Source organism: Triticum urartu, chromosome 1 (genome assembly GCF_003073215.2).
Source record: "Triticum urartu cultivar G1812 chromosome 1, Tu2.1, whole genome shotgun sequence".
Taxonomy (NCBI): domain Eukaryota; kingdom Viridiplantae; phylum Streptophyta; class Magnoliopsida; order Poales; family Poaceae; genus Triticum; species Triticum urartu.
Genome location: NC_053022.1, coordinates 23,795,375 through 23,804,615, shown reverse-complemented (window position 1 = coordinate 23,804,615; position 9,241 = coordinate 23,795,375).

Sequence of the window (9,241 nt, the reverse complement as noted above, 5' to 3'; positions counted from 1 at the left end):
TATGATCCAAGTAGAGAAAGTATGTTAGCTTATGCCTCTCCCTCAAATAAAATTGCAATAATGATTACCGGTCTAGCTATCGATTGCCTAGGGACAAATAACTTTCTTGTGTGACAACAAGCTCTCTACTAAAACTAACTTAGTTGTGTATTCATCTAAACAGCCCCTACTTTTTATTTACACGCTCTTTATTATCTTGCAATTCTATCCAACAACACCTACAAAGTACTTCTAGTTTCATACTTGTTCTAGGTAAGGTGAACGTTAAGCGTGCGTAGAGTTGTACCGGTGGTCAATAGAACTTGAGGGAATATTTGTTCTACCTTTAGCTCCTCGTTGGGTTCGACACTCTTACTTATCGAAAGAGGCTACAATTGACCCCCTATACTTGTGGGTTATCTGAGCGTGCTCCATCTGGCGATTGTTCTACTCATGGAATGCATAAAGGCTCTGATGCCACGCCATGGTCTCCTGGCGTGTGTACTCCATGTAGGCCTACGGTATGACATGATGGAACTCATAAAACTACTAAATGCGGAAAATAAAGTGAGCAATGAAGATAAGAGGGAAAATACTTACAGAATACCGCTCCTGAAAGAGGGAATGTGACTGTGCACTGGTCATGGGCATGCTCGTGCGCTGGCTCAGGCTCGGGTCGATCCGACGGAGCTGTGTGTAGGAGATAGTCGGAGTGATCACAGCATCCAAACGTGCCTCCCTACCGTGCTCCTTGGGCCCCATGCCCACCACCACCATCTCATCCAGATCCGCCACAATGGGGTCAGGTGTGCCAGGATGTAACCTCAGATACCCTTCGGAGCAGGCCTTCTTCCTCCACGCGGTCTTGTTGCCGTAGTACTTGGGCTCACCAGGCTTGGAGTACTTCGGCGCATGGGCGATCTCCCACGCCTCCATGTGTGAGAGCGGCCGCTTCAGTTTCTCTTCCTGCACCACCAAACAGAGGTTAGTCACACATAAGAAAGTGATGGTAAATAGAAGAAGAAGAATGTTTAATGAGGTTAGTCATACATTAAGTGTCTTGTGAAGAAAGTGGTTTCGGTTTCCCTGAGCATGTACTCCCTCCTTCCCTCGGTTAGCCTTGTTTTTGATGCTCATAGCCGCCCAGGCTCCATCCTAATCACACCAAAGATCCACCAATGCCGCCCATGACTTGTCTTCTCCATAACACCAATTTGGACACACCTACATAATGAAAGCATAATGGCATGTCAACACGAAACGGTGAAATGTACCACAAACATCGGAATGGAAAATCTTTTATACTTACTGCCAAGTACTCGTGCCTCTCCAAGGTAATGACCATCCTTCGCGCTTCTTCCTTGGTCATCTTCACACCAAGAGCGTCCTGATAGTATGTCGAGATGGCCACATAGCGCACCTCGTACTGCATCTGGCGGGCCTTCTTCTTGCATTGGCGCAGCACGATCTGGTGGGCTCTAGCCTTGTGCTCCGGAAGAACTCGATAAAATTTCTACAATCATGCATGAAACAAGAATGGAAGAAGCCATGAGTTAATTCATTCATGAAACTAGAATGTACTTGTGCTTCTGAACAGAACTTACCGAGAAAGTAGTGATCACGGCCTTGGCATGGGTCTCATGGTCCGCGTGGAGGGCCGCTTCCCAGTGGTCCCAGCTCATGGCCAAAACCCGACTGTCCGGGTGCCTGACTGGATCCGGACAGTACAGCCCCGGTCAGTGTAATTTCAGCAAGACGGTGATGAGGCCGTTGGGAATATGGGCCCCTTTAGGATAAATCCAGTTCTGCAAAAGAATGAAATATTAGCATGTGACAAGCAAAATAAATAACTACCGGAATGAGAATGTGAAAGCAAAAGAATGAAATCCTTATAAAGTGGCACTTACTCTTTCCCCGTGGGCTCAATGAGCCACTTCTGCTCCTCAGTAGCAGGAATCTGCTTTGGTAGCTTTGCGTTACCACGCAACCACCCCTAGTTGCCACCCCCTCCCCGCCACCACCATCATCACCGCCGCCACCCTCCTCCTCGCCTGCCTCCTCCTCCTCCTCGTCCCCCTCCCCAACCTCCTCCTCCACCTCCTCCTCGGCCCCATCCCGAACCTTCTCCTCCTCCTCGTCCTCCTCCTCCTCCTCGTCAGAGGGTACCTCACTAGTGGAGGGTACCTCACTAGAGGAGGGCCTTGAAGACAACACCCCTAAGTCGGTGAGGGTGCGCTCTTTCTGGCCGCGAACCCCTGTAGTGGCTCTTCCCCACCACCTCGCCCTCTAGGGGCTCTCCCCCCGCCCCCTCCTCCTCTAGGGGCACCTCTCCCTCGACCTCCCCTCAAGTAGCCAGGGGGAGGATTATGTGCTCGACCACTCCGACTAGGCAGGCCGACGGCCTTGCTTAGGAAACCCATGCCGTCGGCCTTCCCCTTGCCCATGTTCCACGAACCTGCATTGAAAAGAGAATAAGCAATTAGTAAATTAATGAAAATGCATAATAATAAGGAATAATAAACACATTAATAAAAATGCATAAAAGGCATATTCCTAAACTATAGAAAAAGACTTCAAACATACATCTGCTAGAACCCATACGAATCATCACTGTTGTAACCTCTTTCTCGGTCGGTCTCATCATCACTATCAATCATATCATCTTCGTTGTATGATGGAGGTGGAGGCTCTTCCTCGTTGTTAGCGTCTTTGTTTAACTTTTCTAGCATAAGTATGTCATTTTCATTGACAATGGTCTCACCATCATTCCGTGCATCATCGTCGTTTGGATCCACATCACAATCACCCAATGGTCTAGCGTCATCGTTTCTAACCACATCATCATCATTAGGTTGCTCTTGATAGAACACTCCCTCATATGTCATGGGATTAATGTTGTAGTAATCGTCTTCATTCGGGTCTGGTAGCTTACCATGTGGCGACACCTTGAACACAACTTCCCAACCCTTTAGGTACTCTTTATGGCATGGATAAGGCAGATAATATACTTGTGTAGCTTGGGTAGCCGCAATGAAGAGATCGGCTCTAGCATAGACGGTTGATGGTTTAACTTCGACCAAACCAATGGAAGGCGTATGTTTTACCCCCTCCCGCGGATCGAACCATTGGCATTTGAACACAGGCGGACTTAGGGTCTCGCGCCCGTTGCGTAATTTAATCTCGTATTTTGTACCCTTCCGTAGTAGTCTACTGATTTTTGATCGGGGGTGTACACTCCGGTATTTATAGTTTTGGGATCAGGTCGGCTGTTCTGGTGCTCCTTTGTATGGAAGCGATACCTATTCACATCATACTTTTTACATGTCATGACGGAAGGGTCAAAACCCATGGAAACCCATCTCAATTCATCATCCATAGATATGTTCGGATCCTTCCCCTACAAGTATATGAAATTGTTGCGTGCATTAGTTTGGTTAACTAATAAATGTTGAACTAGGTATTTAATAGGGGAATGTGGAAAATTACTTTCTCCATGAACCAAGCAACAATTTTTTTACGTCGAGGGTTTCCATGACGGAGAAGAGTAAGTGCCCCCGCCTTAGTAGGAGGATTCATTCCTATCCATTCCCGTTGAACGAAATCACTAAAAGAAGGAAAGCGGTGTTAGACCAGGACTAAGTGAACATAGAACATGATGATGTGGAAGACATAAAGGAATGGTGTAGTGGTATTACCTCATCCACACTTCCTCAACTTCCTTGATGTTGTGTGATACATCCTTTATGCTCCATGCTATATTATCTACTGTTTTGGACATTATTGGGCTTTATTATCCACTTCTATATTATTTTTGGGACTAACCTATTAACCGGAGGCCCAACCCAGAATTGCAGTTTTTTGCCTGTTTTAGGGTTTCGAAGAAAAGGAATATCAAACCGAGTCCAAACTGAATGAAACCTTCGGGAATGTGATTTTCTCAATAGATCAGACCTGGGAGACTTGGACCCTATGTCAAGGCACATAACAGGAGGCCACGAGGTAGGGGGCGCGCCCTACCCTACCAGGCACACCCCCACCCTTGTGGGCCCCCTGTTGCTCCACCGACGTACTTCTTCCTAATATATATATCCACGTACCCCCAAACGATCAAAACAGGAGCCAAAACCCTAATTCCTCTGCCGTAACTTTCTATATCCACGAGATTCCATCTTGGGGCCTGTTCCGGAGCTCCGCCGGAGGGGGCATCGATCACGGAGGGCTTCTACATCAACACCATAGCCTCTCCGATGAAGTGTGAGTATTTTTCCTCAGACCTACGGGTCCATAGTTAGTAGCTAGATGGCTTCTTCTCTCTTTTTGGATCTCAATACAATGTCCCCCCCCTCTCTTGTGGAGATCTATTCGATGTAATCTTCTTTTTGCGGTGTGTTTGTTGAGACCAATGAACTGTGGGTTTATGATCAAGTCTATCTATGAATAATATTCGAATCTTCTCTGAATTCTTTTATGTATGATTGGTTATCTTTGCAAGTCTCTTCGAATTATCAGTTTGGTTTGGCCTACTAGATTGATCTTTCTTGCAATGGGAGAAGTGCTTAGCTTTGGGTTCAATCTTGCGGTGTCCTTTCCCGATGACAGTAAGGGCAGCAAGGCACGTATTGTATTGTTGTCGTCGAGGATAACAAGATGGGGTTTTCTTCATATTGCATGAGTCTATCCCTCTACATCATGTCATCTTGTTAAGGTGTTACTCTGTTTTTAACTTAATACTCTAGATGCATGCTGGATAGCGGTCGATGAGTGGAGTAATAGTAGTAGATGCAGGCAGGAGTCGGTCTACTTGTCTCGGACGTGATGCCTATATACATGATCATACCTAGATATTCTCATAACTATGCTCAATTCTGTCAATTGCTCAAAAGTAATTTGTTCACCCACCATAGAATACTTATGCTCTTGAGAGAAGCCACTAGTGAAACCTATGGCCCCCGAGTCTATCTTTATCATATTGATCTCCTACTACTTTGTTATTTACTTTGCCTTTATTTTACTTTGCATCTTTATCATAAAAATACCAAAAATATTATCTTTATCATATCTATCAGATCTCACTCTCATAAGTGGCCTCATAGGGATTGACAACCCCTATTTGCGTTGGTTGCGAGGATTTATTTGTTTTATGCAGGTACGAGGGACTCGCGCGTAGCCTCCTACTGGATTGATACCTTGGTTCTCGAAAACTAAGGGAAATACTTACGCTACTTTGCTGCATCATCCCTTCCTCTTCGAGGAAAACCAACGCAGTGCTCAAGAGGTAGCAAGAAGGATTTCTGGCGCCGTTGCCGGGGAGGTCTACGCAAAAGTCAACATACCAAGTACCCATCACATACCCTTATCTCCCGCATTACATTATTTTCAATTTGCCTCTCATTTTCCTTTCCCCCCACTTCACCCTTGCCATTTTATTCGCCCTCTCTCTCTCTATCCTCCCTCTCCATTTGCCTCTTTTTGCCACTTGATTTTTGTTTGCTTGTGTGTTAGTTTTCTTGCTTGTCACGATGGATCAAGATAATACTAAATTGTGTGACTTCCCCAATACCAACAACAATGATTTTATTAGCACTCCGATTTCTCCTCTTACCGATGCTGAATCTTGTGAAATTAATACCGCTTTGCTGAATCTTGTCATGAAAGATCTGTTTTCCGGCCTTCCTAGTGAAGATGCCACTACCCATCTTAATAGCTTCATTGAATTGTGTGACATGCAAAAGAAGAAAGATGTGGATAATGATATTTTTAAATTGAAGCTATTTCCTTTTTCTCTTAGAGATCGTGCTAAAGCTTGGTTTTCGTCTTTGCCTAAAAATAGTATTGATTCATGGAACAAGTGCAAAGATGCTTTTATCTCTAAGTATTTTCCTCCCGCTAAGATCATCTCTCTTAGAAACAATATTATGAATTTTAAGCAACTTGATCATGAACATGTTGCACAAGCTTGGGAGAGAATGAAATTAATGATGCGTAATTGCCCTACTCATGGTTTAAATTTGTGGATGATTATACAATTTTTTTATGCCGGATTGAATTTTGCTTCTAGAAATCTTTTAGATTCGGCCGCGGGAGGCAATTTTATGGAAATCACTTTAGGAGAAGCTACTAAACTCCTATATTATATTATGGTTAATTATTCTCAATGGCACACTGTAAGATCTACTAATACAAAGGTGAATGCGATAGAAGAAATTAATGTTTTGAGTGGAAAGATGGATGAACTTATGAAATTATTTTCTAATAAGAGTGTTTCTTCTGATCCTAATGATATGCCCTTGTTTACTTTGATTGAGAATAATAATGAATCTATGGATGTGAATTTTGTTGGTAGGAACAATTTTGGTAACAGTGCGTATAGATGAAATTTCAATCCTAGGCCTTACCCTAGTAATCCCTCTAATAATTATGGTAATTCCTACAACAATTCTTATGGAAATTATAATAAGATGCCCTCTGATTTTGAATCTAATATTAAAGAATTTATTACTTCGCAAAAGAATTTTAATGCTATGATTGAAGAAAAATTGCTTAAGATTGATGATTTGGCTAGGAACGTTGATAGAATTGCTCTTGATGTTGATTCTTTGAAACTTAGATCTATTCCACCTAAGCATGATATCAATGAGTCTCTCAAAGCCATGAGAATTTCCATTGATGAGTGGAAAGAAAGAACCGCTAGGATGCATGCTAAGAAAGATGCCTTTATAAGAGCGTGTTCTTCTAGTTACTATGAAAATAAAGATGAAGATCTAAAAGTTATTGATGTGTCCCCTATTAAAACTTTGTTTTGCAATATGAATCTTGATAATAATGGGACTGAATATGATCCACCTTTACCTACATGGCGTTCCAAGAATTCGGAATTTGTTGATCTTGATGGTAAATTTGATAAAAGTGGGATTGAAGAAATTAAAACCCTAGATGTTGCTAAACCCACTATTATGGATTTCAAGGAATTTAACTATGAAAATTGCTCTTTGATTGATTGTATTTCCTTGTTGCAATCCGTGCTAAATTCTCCTGATGCTTATAGTCAAAATAAAGCGTTTACTAAACATATCATTGATGCGTTGATGCAATCTTATGAAGAAAAACTTGAATTGGAAGTTTCTATCCCTAGAAAACTTTATGATGAGTGGGAACCAACTATTAAAATTAAAATTAAAGATCATGAATGCTATGCTTTATGTGATTTGAGTGCTAGTGTTTCCACGATACCAAAGACTTTGTGTGATTTGTTAGGTTTCCGTGATTTTGATGATTGCTCTTTAAACTTAAACCTTGTGGATTCCACTATTAAGAAACCTATGGGAAGAATTAATGATGTTCTTATTGTTGCAAATAGGAATTATGTGCCCATAGATTTTATTGTTCTTGACATAGATTACAATCCTTCATGTCCTATTATTCTTGGTAGACCTTTCCTTAGAACGATTGGTGCAATTATTGATATGAATGAAGGAAATATTAGATTCCAATTTCCATTAAGGAAAGGCATGGAAAACTTTCCTAGAAAGAAAATTAAATTACCTTATGAATCTATTATGAGAGCCACTTATGGATTGCCAACCAAAGATGGCAATACCTAGATCTATTCTTGCTTGTTATGCCTAGCTAGGGGCGTTAAACGATAGCGCTTGTTGGGAGGCAACCCAATTTTATTTTTATTCCTTGCCTTTTGATCCTGTTTAGTAATAAATAATTTATTTATCCTCTGTTTTGGTTGTGTTTTTGTGTTTAATTAGTGTTTGTGCCAAGTAGAACCGTTGGGAAGACTTGGTGAAAGTCTTGTTGAACTTGCTGTAAAAAACAGAAACTTTAGCGCTCACGAAAACTGTTGTCATTTTTAATTGGAGAGTGATATTTAGTTAATTATTTTTTAAGATGATTAATAGATAAATTACTCACGTCCAGAAATTTATTTTAGAATTTTTGGGGTTCCTTGCGCTAGCTACAGATTACTACAGACTGTTCTGTTTTTGACAGATTCTGTTTTTCATGTGTTGTTTGCTTATTTTGATGAATCTATGGCTAGTAAAATAGTTTATTAACCATAGAGAAGTTGTAATAAAGTAGGTATGTCACCAATATAAATAAATAATGAGTTCATTACAGTACCTTGAAGTGATCTTTTATTTTCTTTCGCTAACGGAGCTCACGAGATTTTCTACTTTAAGTTTTGTGTTGTGAAGTTTACAAGTTTTGGGTAAAGATTTGATGGATTATGGAACAATGAGTGGCAAGAGCCTAAGCTTGGGGATACCCATGGCACACCCAAGATAATCTAAGGACACCTAAAAGCCAAAGCTTGGGGATGCCCCGGAAGGCATCCCCTCTTTCGTCTACTTCTATCGGTAACTTTACTTGGAGCTATATTTTTATTTACCACATGATATGTGTTTTGCCTGGAGCGTCTTGTATTATTTGAGGCTTTGCTTTTTAGTTTACCACAATCATCCTTTCTGTACACACCTTTTGAGAGAGCCATACATGATTTAGAATTTGTTAGAATACTCTATGCGCTTCGCTTATATCTTTTGAGTTATATAATTTTGCTCTAGTACTTCACTTATATCTTTTAGAGCACGGTGGTGGATTTGTTTTATAGAAACTATTGATCTCTCATGCTTAACTTAGATTATTTTGAGAGTCTTAATAGCATGGTAATTTGCTTTAAATCCTAATATGCTAGGTATTCAAGAATAAAGAAATTCTCTTATGAGTGTGTTGAATACTATGATAAGTTTGATACTTGATAATTGTTTTGAGATATGAAGATGGTGATATTAAAGTCATGCTAGTTGAGTAGTTGTGAATTTGAGAAATACTTGTGTTGAAGCTTGTGATTCCCGTAGCATGCACGTATGGTGAACCGTTATGTGATGAACTCGGAGCATGATTTATTTTTTGATTGCCTTCCTTATGAGTGGCGGACGGGGACGACCGATGGTCTTTTCCTAAAAATCTATCCCCCTAGGAGCATGCGCGTAATACTTTGCTTTGATAACTTGTAGATTTTTGCAATAATTATATGAGTTCTTTATGACTAATGTTGAGTCCATGGATTATACGCACTCTCACCCTGCCACCTTTGCTAGCCTCTCTAATACCGCGCACCTTTCGCCGGTATCATACACCCACCATATACCTTCCTCAAAACAGCCACCATACCTACCTATTATGGCATTTCCATAGCCATTTCGAGCTATATTGCCATGAAACTTTCCACCGTTCCATTTATTATGACACG